The sequence below is a fragment of the Cajanus cajan genome, chromosome 10, assembly GCF_000230855.2.
Source record: "Cajanus cajan strain Asha chromosome 10, NIPB_CcT2T_4, whole genome shotgun sequence".
In the NCBI taxonomy this organism is placed as follows: Eukaryota; Viridiplantae; Streptophyta; class Magnoliopsida; order Fabales; family Fabaceae; genus Cajanus; species Cajanus cajan.
In genome coordinates this window covers 18,745,425-18,756,838 of record NC_138526.1, presented here as the reverse complement: position 1 = coordinate 18,756,838, position 11,414 = coordinate 18,745,425, and positions in this window count along the sequence as shown.

Below are 11,414 nucleotides of genomic sequence, written 5' to 3'. Positions count from 1 at the left end.
GCAAACCTTTCCGATTTCCGCAAAAAGGAGAGGGAGGGACTAGCACAAATGGCTAGACTCCGAGAGGAGAAGGATCGAGCCGAAGACGAGCTTAATGAGCTACAGGCCATGATCAACTACTATACTCAGAAAGCGAAGGAGGCTCAGAAAATCAGTGACGATATGAGCCAAGCGGTCCATACACAGATTAAAGCAATGGGTCGTCACATCGAGGAAGCCGAAGATGAGTGGCAAAGAAACATGAACCCGCCTGTGGGTTTTTACCGGCTTTTCTCTTATTGTAAAAAATTACTTCAAAGCATTGTATAAAAGTTGTACACTTTCTTCAATGAATAAAATCGAATTCTTGAGATTTATCGCCTTTGCATCTCATAGTCATTCATTTGCATTTATCTCTCCCGGTAATTTAATAATAAATGTTAATAAAAAGAAAGAAATAATCAATGCGTATGTTCAGAATGGATCGCACGCCGTTGGTCATTAAATGCAAGCCAACAACTGCGCAAAGCGAACACACGACGACGCCGTTGTTGGTAATCAAGACAGACGAAAGGGAAGGTCCGACACCGTTAAGGATCATCGCTCCGAGGCCTTTCCCCTATAAAACAAATAAGGCTGTGCCGTGGATATACGACATCCACTCTTCTGCCGACAGCGATATCTCCAACATCGCTGGACTTGGGGGCATGACTAGGAGTGGCAGGATCTACACTCCCGAAGATCTGCACGATAAAGCTCCCAAGAATAAAGGAAAAGAAAAGGAGAAAACCGAGGAAGATAGAAAATCCGAGGAGGAGACTGATGAGTTGTTAAAATTCATCAAACAAAGCGAGTACTCCATTGTGGATCAACTTCACAAGACACCAGCAAAGATCACTTTGTTGTCGTTGATCCTAAGCTCCGAACCGCATCGGCAAGCTCTGTTGAAGGTCTTGAACGAGGCGTATGTGTCGCATACCATCTCCCAAGACAAGTTTGAGGGAATTGTTAGCCACATCACGGCTAATGATCACCTTACTTTCACCGATGAAGAAATCCCCGCCGAGGGACCTAATCACAATAAGCCCTTGCACATCTCTGTAAAGTGCAAGGAATACCACATCGCAAAAGTCTTGGTGGATAACGGATCTTCCTTGAATGTGATGCCCAAAAGAACTCTTGATCAAGTGGCAATCAAGGGAGTCCAAATGCGCCCGAGCAACATGATCGTTCGAGCTTTCGACGGTTCTAAAAGAGAAGTGGTGGGAGAAGTCAATCTTCCAATCCAAATTGGACCCACCATCTTCAACGTCGAATTCCAAGTGATGGATATTACTCCTGCATACAGCTGTCTCCTAGGCCGACCTTGGATTCATGATGCGAAAGCTGTACCCTCTACGCTCCACCAAAAAGTCAAATTCATCGTGGGTGACAAACTGGTGACCGTGCAAGCTGAAGATGACATACTCATCAGTAAGCCATCCAACATACCTTATGTGGATGCAGCAGAGGAAGCTTTGGAAACCGCCTTCCAAGCATTGGAAATTGCCAATGTTGAAACGTTTCCCCGAGAAATGAAGAAGGTAGCCCATATGCTCACAAAGAACGGATACTTGCCAGGACAAGGATTGGGCAAGTACTCCCAAGGAATCCCGGAGCTACCTATTATCAAGGACAATCCGGGGAAGCAAGGGTTAGGATACAACCCTGTTAAAGATCAAAGAACGAAGAGGAATCAAAATCCTTCTCGACGTTCTTTAAGCCAGATCTTTAGGAAGGCTGGTTCACAAATGTCGAGGCCAGCTGTTGTCATCAAGTGTCCTTCTCCTTCCGATAGGGATGTAAAGACTCAGTGACTATTAGAGATCACTCCTCGGGGACAGCCCGACCCCCGAGCCTCGATAGGGCACATGTTTCCATCATGATTATAATAAAATCATTCTTCATTATTTCTTATTGCTTCTTTTCTCGCTTGCAATAAAATTCTAGACCACATTATTTTAACCCTGTTTGAATAAGCATAAATGAGGTTAAAATCATCTTGATAACAATAAACCCGCATCATTTTTATGTGGAAGTGTGCATGATAGCTTGGAGCACCTTTTCTTGGCATCAATAAGTGCCATCATGGATAAAAGAAATCCTAAAGATAATAAGCTCGGCAGGAAACCCAAAAAAGGGACTGCGCAAAAATAAGAGCAAAAGACCCGCTAGGAATCCCACAAAAGGGTGACCTAGGCAAAAATTAGGGTTACAAAATAATGAATAACAACAAAAGCCCGCTAAGACATCACAAATGGGTGTTTTAGGCAAAAGTTAGGGCCGTCAAAAAAAGAAAAACAAAATAAATCCATGATGGTACCATCAATCGAATTCAACAAGGGGCTCGAGAAAAGCTATCCAAGTTGTCAAAGCACAATCATTAATAACGAAGATGTGCTTAACTTCATAAATGTTTAATCAAACAAACCTAAACACATAAGCCTACCATGGCCAGCCATTCTTACAAAATCCATTTTTCAAAAATAAAACAATCCCCTCTAAAACACAAACTTTTGAAAAATATACCCTTTCCTTCTTTTCTCTCTTGTCCCAACGATTTTTGAATAATCTAGTGGAAACATGGAGATATAGTGGTCAATAGGAGGGTTGACACATCTTCTAAAGAAAGGGAAGGATCATTTGGTTGATGACACCAAATCTCAAATATAATACGCATCATTCCTCGGTAACAGAAATCGGCAGAGCACAGTCCGTCTGGAGGAATGGCAAAATCCAAACACAAAAACGCATCGATTAATTCTTTTGAAAAACTGAATCAAATAGAATTAGGTGCATCTCATTCGCATACATACATACAGATGATAGGTGTACTAGAAGACCACTTATTCTCTGTTTATCAAAAAAAAAAAAAAAAAAAAAAAAAAAAAAAAAAAAAAACCATAAAATCAGGAAAAATCCAATACGCCCGTATTGGTATTAATACGGTCGTATTGGAGTTAACGTTAAGCACAACGTTTCAACTCCAATACGGGCGTATTAAAATCCAGTACGATCGTATTGAATCCCAATACGATCGTATTGAATCCAATACGGTCCGTATTGGTTGTAGATTTTGTACATCAACGGAAAGGCCAATACGGCCGTATTGAATCCAATACGGGCCGTATTGGCGGAATTTTGCTTATAAATAAAGGCTTCCCCTCCCTCATTTTGCATACCTTTCTTCATTCTCCACATTCCTTGCTTGTGAGTGCATTCCTAGAGAGATTATCGGAAATGGCAGAATCTTCTCGCAAAAGGCAGAGAGCCCCGGCCAGACGTGTAATGACAGACCGACACCGAGACCGTCTGCAGCTCATAGAGACGTTCACCATCGAGCCGTCAAGAGTGCTCGACTTTGAGCTTCTCCAAGCGGTGGGCTTGGAGAATGATGTCAGGAACTACTTCGACGCTATAGGATGGGGATTTGTCCTTAATCCACCATCCCAGCTATATTTGACGGCCACGAAGGAGTTCTTGGCCACAGTCGGCGTCACGGAGTCGACTAACAGCTACGGGGAGGATGTTTGCGCGGTGGATTTCTGGATGAATGAAGGATACCGCACGCTGACGTTGGACGAGTTCAACGTCCAGGCAGGGTTTTTCAGCCGCACTGATCAGCTGGCCTTCCGAGATGCCATATGTGAGTGGCCTGATCAGTGGACTCCGGTTGAGATGTGGAGTTTGCTCACTGGCCGACGGGATTATCATTCAGGGGTGAAGGGCTCCCGGCTCCCGACTGCTCTTAGGATCTGTCATAAGATCCTCACCAGTACCATTCATGGCAGGTCCAAGAGTCAGGAGTCGATTACACGACCGGATCTGCTGGCCTTATACTGCATGGCCACCGGCCGGAAGGCCAACCCTGGATATTTCTTCCTTGAGCACGTGAAGAAGTTTGGGATACGAGAGGGAGGAGAGTCCAGACAGGGGTACATCTTGGTTGCCCCACTCCTCTCACAGCTGGCGGAGACATGGGGATGTCCCGATGGTGCGGAGCCAGGGGCGTTGGCGCCAAAGTTGATTGGTGCCTCCACCCTGATCAACATGAAGATCATCGCTAGATCGCCAGGAGGGGGGTTTGTGCGAGTAGATGGCCTCGAGACCTTCGACGACCTCCTCAACAATCTCGACTTTGAGGGAGGCGACACCCCGCAGCCAGAGGCTAGCACGTCACGGTCAGACAGGGGATACTTTGATGCCCGCTTCGACACACTGCAGCAGAGCATTGACACGCGATTCGATGCTTTTCAGCAGAGCATCGACACGCGATTCGATGCTTTTCAGCATAGTGTCGGTACATGGCAGCAGAGTACCGATGCTCGACTAGATACCTTGGTGCAGGGGTTCGACAACCTCTCCGTCTGGATGCATCGCCGCTTCCCGGACTCGCCACAGGACCCGCCAGCAGAGGAGTGAAGACTGGCTTCTGTTTTAGTGCTTTTTCATGTACTAGTTTGGTTGGGCTTAGCCCCATTTCCCAAATTTTTCTTGTACAAATTCATTTTTAATGAAATTTGCCACTTTTGAATTCAAAATTCTCTAGCAATTTAAATTCTATACAGCAAAAGCCAAAAACATAAAGAAAAAGGCAAAATACAGAAAAAGCCAAAAAATAAAAAAGGCAAGGATTCAGAAAATCCAACAACCAGTTCGCACAGAATAACTGAGCCTGGAGAGGCTTGCCGAAACAATACTCCTCATCCCCCACATCTCAAAATAATTGAGCCTGGAGAGGCTCGCAGAAATAATACTCCCCAGAGAAACCTCAACTCACGCTCTTGGACTCAAAATCCCCAGCAAGAGCTATCAAAGCAAGATCGACGACATCCTCAATGGAAGTACGATCACCCAAGCAGAATATCCAAGTCAAAGGACTTAAACTTCCTCAGTGAAGATAGCTCTCCAACTCGAGTGTCGAGTGAGGCTAAGCCTGTAGAGGCTTCCTAAATAATACTCTGGGATACATAAGATCCCCAAATCCCCAGTCGCCTACTCAAGAGGCATCCCTGCAAAAGGAGAAAGAAAATAAAAATCAATAATCATTCCCCAAGTGGAATCTGGCTCTCAGCCAATCATTGAACGTCAAGCTGATATGCCTAGCAGAAGAGGCTAATCAAAATCAACGACAATATCCCCCAGTGGATAACAGCCTACACAGAGGCAGCAAAATCAGAAAACCAAAAGAGACACCCGAACAAGGATAACCGGGATACTCCACCAACGTCGAAAGGACGTCAGCCAATCATAAGGCACCGCTCACATCAGAAAGAGCATCTTTGTGTCTACACCCCAAAGGAATCAGAAATTCTCCAGTGGGCACCAACTACGCAATGGAAAGTTGGGACACAAGAACCTATGAGTAACTGCACATCCCCTAGACGGATCCCTGCGTTATCCAGCCCTTAGTGGCACAAAATCAAAAAACAACCGTCGAAGCAGCATCGTGGACTGTGGAGACAAAATCATCACGAATCCCTGGAAAGGAGATATTCACGCTACCCCGTCGTCACAAACACGGAGGTATGCAGCTTCCGGCTCGGACAATGAGCGAAGCTATCTCTGAAAAAGGGTACACACTGCTTACCGTTGTCACAAGGGTACTTAGCTTCCGGCTCGAACAAAGAGTGAAGCTAAGCCTGGAGAGACGGTACTTACAGCTTCCAGCTTGGGCAACAAGCAAAGCAAGGCCTGGAGAGGCAAAACTCATACTGCTCACCGTCGTCACAAAGGTGCTTAGCTTCCGGCTCGAACAAAGAGTGAAGTTAAGCCTGGAGAGACGGTACTCACAGCTTCCAGCTTGGGCAACAAGCAAAGCAAGGCCTGGAGAGGCAAAACTCACACTGCTCACCGTCGTCGCAAAGGTGCTTGGTTTCCGGCTCGAACAAAGAGTGAAGCTAAGCCTGGAGAGGCGGTACTCAACCATCAGCGTCATCAGAGGCGCGTTGATGTCCAACTTCCGGCTCGAGCGTCGAGTGAAGTTGGCCTTGGAGAAGGTAAACTCAGCTACCGAGGATGTCAGAAGCGCCGAGGTATGCACCCACCTGGAGAGGCTACTCAACATTTTCCCACCGGAAGACGCTACAAGTCAGAAGGTCGGCACAATACCCGGACAATTGGGTCAACTCCTTTACTTGTCAGCCGATACACCAAGAGGCCGTCCGACTAAGTAAAGGGGGGGCAGCTGTAGACCCCTAAAATTGTCCGGGTCGGAAATAAAGCTTGAAGACTCTCGAAGACTGAAGGATAATCAGCCAGAAGGACTCCTCGAAGGCCCTAGGAGGGTTCTCTGTAGGTCCAGAGGTCTTAGAATAGCTCAAAATAAAGAAGTGGAGGGAAAAAGCCCAATACGGCCGTACTGAACTCAATACGGCCGTATTGAAGCTTCAATACGGCCATACTGAAGTCAGTACGACCGTATTGACACTTCAATACGACCGCTGCGAACTCAATACGGGCGTATTGAAATTTCTGACTTTCAATACGACCGTATTGAACTCCAATACGACCGTATTGAAGTTCAAAAATTTCAATACGGCCGTATTGGCCCTGTAGGCCGTACTGCGCCTATTCCCTATAAATATGACGTCAATTGGACGTCATTCCACACTTTTCAACATAGTTTGAACCCTCTCCTTGAGTATTCTGGGGTTTTTGAGCAGTGTTCTGCCCTAGAAATCACTCGGAGAGTTGATCCGACGAAGTTCTTGAGCCCCGAGCCATTTTGCTTGAGGATCGAACCTAGTCGAGGGGAAATCTTTTTGATTCCCTTAGTTAAAATTTTGTTCTAGGAGAGCGAGGAGCGGGCTTGTAGAGCGAGGGAACGCCAAAACGCTTCCCAGTTCATTTTTTATAAAAAGCACGCTTCAAGAGGTTTCCCTTCAATCCTTCCTTTTACTGCTTTCTGTGTGCACATTTAAACTGTCATCATGTAGATAGTCAATTCATAATTGTTTAGAATAAATAGGGGTAATTTAGTAATTTTATACTGTTCTTTTAAAAATAATCTGTCATAGGGAACCCGAAAGGGGCGCCGTGGGGTGCTAACACCTTCCCCACGCGTAACCGACTCCCTTACCCAACTCTGGTTGTAGTGGCCAAAGTTGATTTTTAAATCAATTGCCTTATCCCTTTTTCCAATGTTTTGAGTAAAACATTGGTGGCGACTCCACGAACCCTCCCTTTATGAAAACCACTAATCCATGGAGGGTCCCGCTTGGGATTAATATGGATTAGTGAGCCTTTTAATAAAATTGCTCGTTTGACGAGATCTCAGTTTGAGAATAAGTCATTCTAGCAATCCACATTTTTTCAAACAAATAAACGAGTCCAACCATCCTTCGCGAATGCCGAAAGCCCGTTTCGGGCCGGGTGGCGACACCCGCTAGGATGAAAACCCAAAAAGGGCGTCCTAGGCAAAAGTTAGGGCAAAATAAAAAGCCTGCCAGTACAAGGGTACTAGGCAAAACAAAGGCAAATTTACCCCGTTAGGATACGTCCTAAGCAAAAGTTAGGGGCAAAAGAATAAGATATAAAAACAAAGCAAGCAACGATCACTTGAACCGAAAACCGAAAGGCGGTTCAAGTGATAATCTTCTAGAAGCAAGCGTCTTGCAGTATCTATACTCCTGGCTCAGGCCGAAGCAATTAAGGGAACGTAAAGAGCAACAATTACAGATATAATTGTTAAGCCCAATGTATATAGCCTACCTTGGCCAGCCATTCTTCAGAAATTTCCTTCTGTATATCTTTCTGTAAAAACACTTGTGAATATCAATAAAAATATCCATTTGTTTCTTTTCTTTCTTGACCATGTGATTATGCCTCTGAATTGGTTTTTCATAAAAATTGTACGAAATTCCATTAATAATCGGTCAATAAAAGAAAATTGGAGGGGTTCCTGTAAAATCCATAATCTCCTGCATAAAGGCTCACAAAAATACTCCCTCGCGTCAATGACAGAAAGTCCTCCAAGAAGAAGAGGATAGGGAGAGCTACTCACTTTTCTAAATAAATGAACAAAAATAAAAAAATTGTATTGCATTTGTGCATCACACACACATTAGTTGCACATTCAAAGACCTTATCATGAGGCAACTGCATAAAATAGAAAAATAGAAAATTGCTTGTGTATGACAGCAGCAAGCAAAATACAAAAAATCAACAACATCATACAGAATAACTGAGCCTGGAGAGGCTTGCCGAAAGAATACTCTCAGAATAACTGAGCCTGGAGAGGCTTGCCGAAACAATACTCCCACAGAATGACTGAGCCTGGAGAGGCTTGCCGAAAGAATACTCTCAAGATAATTGAGCCTGGAGAGGCTTGCCGAAATAATACTCTCTCATAAATCTAATTTCTTTAACACTTTTAATTTCTGTACAGCAAAAGCCAAAAACATAAAAAAGGCAAAATACAGAAAAAGCCAAAATCAGAAGAAAAGGCAAAATACAGAAAAAGCTGAAAATAAAAAAAGGCAAGGATATAGAAAATCCAACAAACAATCTGTACCAAATAACTAAGCCTGGAGAGGCTTACCAAAATAATACTCCATATCCTCCACAGTATGCAGAATAACTGAGCCTGGAGAGGCTCGCAGAAATAATACTCCCCAGAGGGAACCTCAGCTCGAGCTCACGGAAAAATCCCCAGCGAGAGCTATCAAAGCAAAATCGACGCAATCCCCAATGGAAGTGCGATCATCCAAACAGTATATACAAGTCAAAGGACTTAATACTTCCTCAGTGGAAGATAGCTCTCCGACTCAAAGCACTGAGCGAGGCTAAGCCTGTAGAGGCTTCCTAAATAATACTCTGGGATACAATAAGATCCCCAAATCCCCAATCGCCTACTCAAGAGGCATCCCTGCAAAAAGGAGAAGAAAATCAAAAATATCAATAAGTATTCCCCAAGTGGAATCCGGCTCTTAGCCAAACATCGAACGTCAAGCTGATACGCCTAACAGAAGAGGCTAATCAAAATCAACATCCAGAATCCCCAGCGGATAATAGCCTACACAGAGGCAGCAAAAATCAGAAAATCAAAAAAAGATACCCGAATAAGGATGAACCGGGATACTCCACCAACGTCAAAGGACGTCAGCCAAACATAAGGCATCGCTCAACTCAGAGAGAAAGAGCATCTGTGTCTACACCCCAAGGAGTCAGAAATTCCCCATGGGTACCAACAATGCAATGCAAGTTGGGGCACAGGAACCTGTGAATGACTGCACATCCCCTAGATGGATCCCTGCGTTATCCAGCCCTCAGTGGCACAAAATCAGAAAAACCGTCGAAGCAGCATCGTGGACTGTGGAGACAAAATCATCTCAAAGCCTAAAAGGCAATACTCAGCTACCCAGTTGTCGAGAGCACCGAGGTATACACAGGTCTGGAGAGACGGTACTCAAACAAGGTCTGGAGAGACGGTACTCGAACAAAGTCTGGAGAGACGGTACTCGAACAAGGTCTGGAGAGACGGTACTCAAACAAGGTCTGGAGAGACAATACTCAAACGAAGTCTGGAGAGACAGTACTCAAAGTCTGGAGAGACGGTACTCAAACAAAGTCTGGAGAGACGATACTCAAACAAGGTCTGGAGAGACGGTACTCGAACAAAGTCTGGAGAGACGGTACTCGAACAAGGTCTGGAGAGACGGTACTCAAACAAGGTCTGGAGAGACAATACTCAAACGAAGTCTGGAGAGACAGTACTCAAAGTCTGGAGAGACGGTACTCAAACAAAGTCTGGAGAGACGATACTCAAACAAGGTCTGGAGAGACGGTACTCAAACAGAGTCTGGAGAGACAGCACTCAAATAAGGTCTGGAGAGGCAGTACTCAAGGTCTGGAGAGACAATACTCAAGGTCTGGAGAGACAATACTCAAGGTCTGGAGAGACAATACTCAGCCATCAGCGTCGTCAGAGGCACGTTGGTGTTGAACTTAGCTACCGAGGTTGTCAGAAGCGCCGAGGTATGCAACAACCTGGAGAGGCTACTCTATAATTTTCCACCGGAAGACGCTACAAGTCAGAAGGTTGGCACATCACCCGGACAATTGGGTCAACTCCTTTACTTGTCAGCCGGTACACCAAAAGACCGTCCGACTAAGTAAAGGGGGGGCAGCTGTAGACCCCTAAAATTGTCCGGGTCGGAAATAAAGCTTGAAGACTCTCGAAGACTGAAGGAAGATCAGCCAGAAGGACTCCTGGAAGGCCCTAGGAGGGTTCTCTGTAGGTCTAGAGGTCTTAGAATAGCTCAAAATAAAGAAGTGGAGGGAAAAAGCCCAATACGGCCGTACTGAACTTAATACGGCCGTATTGAAGCTTCAATACGGCCGTACTGAAGTCAGTACGACCGTATTGACACTTCAATACAACCGCAGCGAACTCAATACGGGCGTATTGAAATTTCTGAACTTCAATACGACCGTATTGAACTTCAATACGACCGTATTGAAGTTCAAAAATTTCAATACGGCCGTATTGCCCCTGTAGGCCGTATTGCGCCTATTCCCTATAAATATGACGTCATTTGGACGTCCAACCACACTTTTTCACTCAGTTTTGACTCCCTCCTTGAGTATTCTGGGGTTTTTGAGCAGTGTTCTGCCCTAGAAAACTCTCTGGGAGTCGATCCGACGAAGTTCTTGAGCCCCGAGCCATTTTGCTTGAGGATCGAACCTAGTCGAGGGGAAATCTTTTTGATTCCCTTAGTTAAAATTTTGTTCTAGGAGAGCGAGGAGCGGGCTTGTAGAGCGAGGGAACGCCAAAACGCTTCCCAGTTCTTTGCAATATAAAAGCACGCTTCAAGAGGTTTCCCTTCAATCCTTCCTTTTACTGCTTTCTGTGTGCATATTTAAACTGTCATCATGTAGATAGTTAATTTATAATCGATTAGAATAAATAGGGGTAATTTAGTAATTTTACACTGTTATTTTAGAAATAATCTGTCATAGGGAACCCGAAAGGGGCGCTGTGGGGTGCTAACACCTTCCCCACGCGTAACCGACTCCCTTACCCAACTCTGGTTGTAATGGCCAAAGTTGATTTATAAAATCAATTGCCTTATCCCTTTTTCCAATGTTTTGAGTAAAACATTGGTGGCGACTCCACGAACCCTCCTTTTGCGAAAACCACTAATCCATGGAGGGTCCCGCTTGGGATTAATATGGATTGGTGAATCATTTTAATAAAATTGCTCGTTTGACGAGGTCTCAGTTTGAGAATAAGTCATTCTAGCAATCCACATTTTTCAAACAAATAAACGAGTCCAACCATCCTTCGCGAATGCCGAAAGCCCGTTTCGGGCCGGTGGCGACAGTTCCAAATCTAGAACAGCCCGTTCTGGACCTTGGAATGGCCCGTTCTGATTTTGGAATGGTCCGTTCCG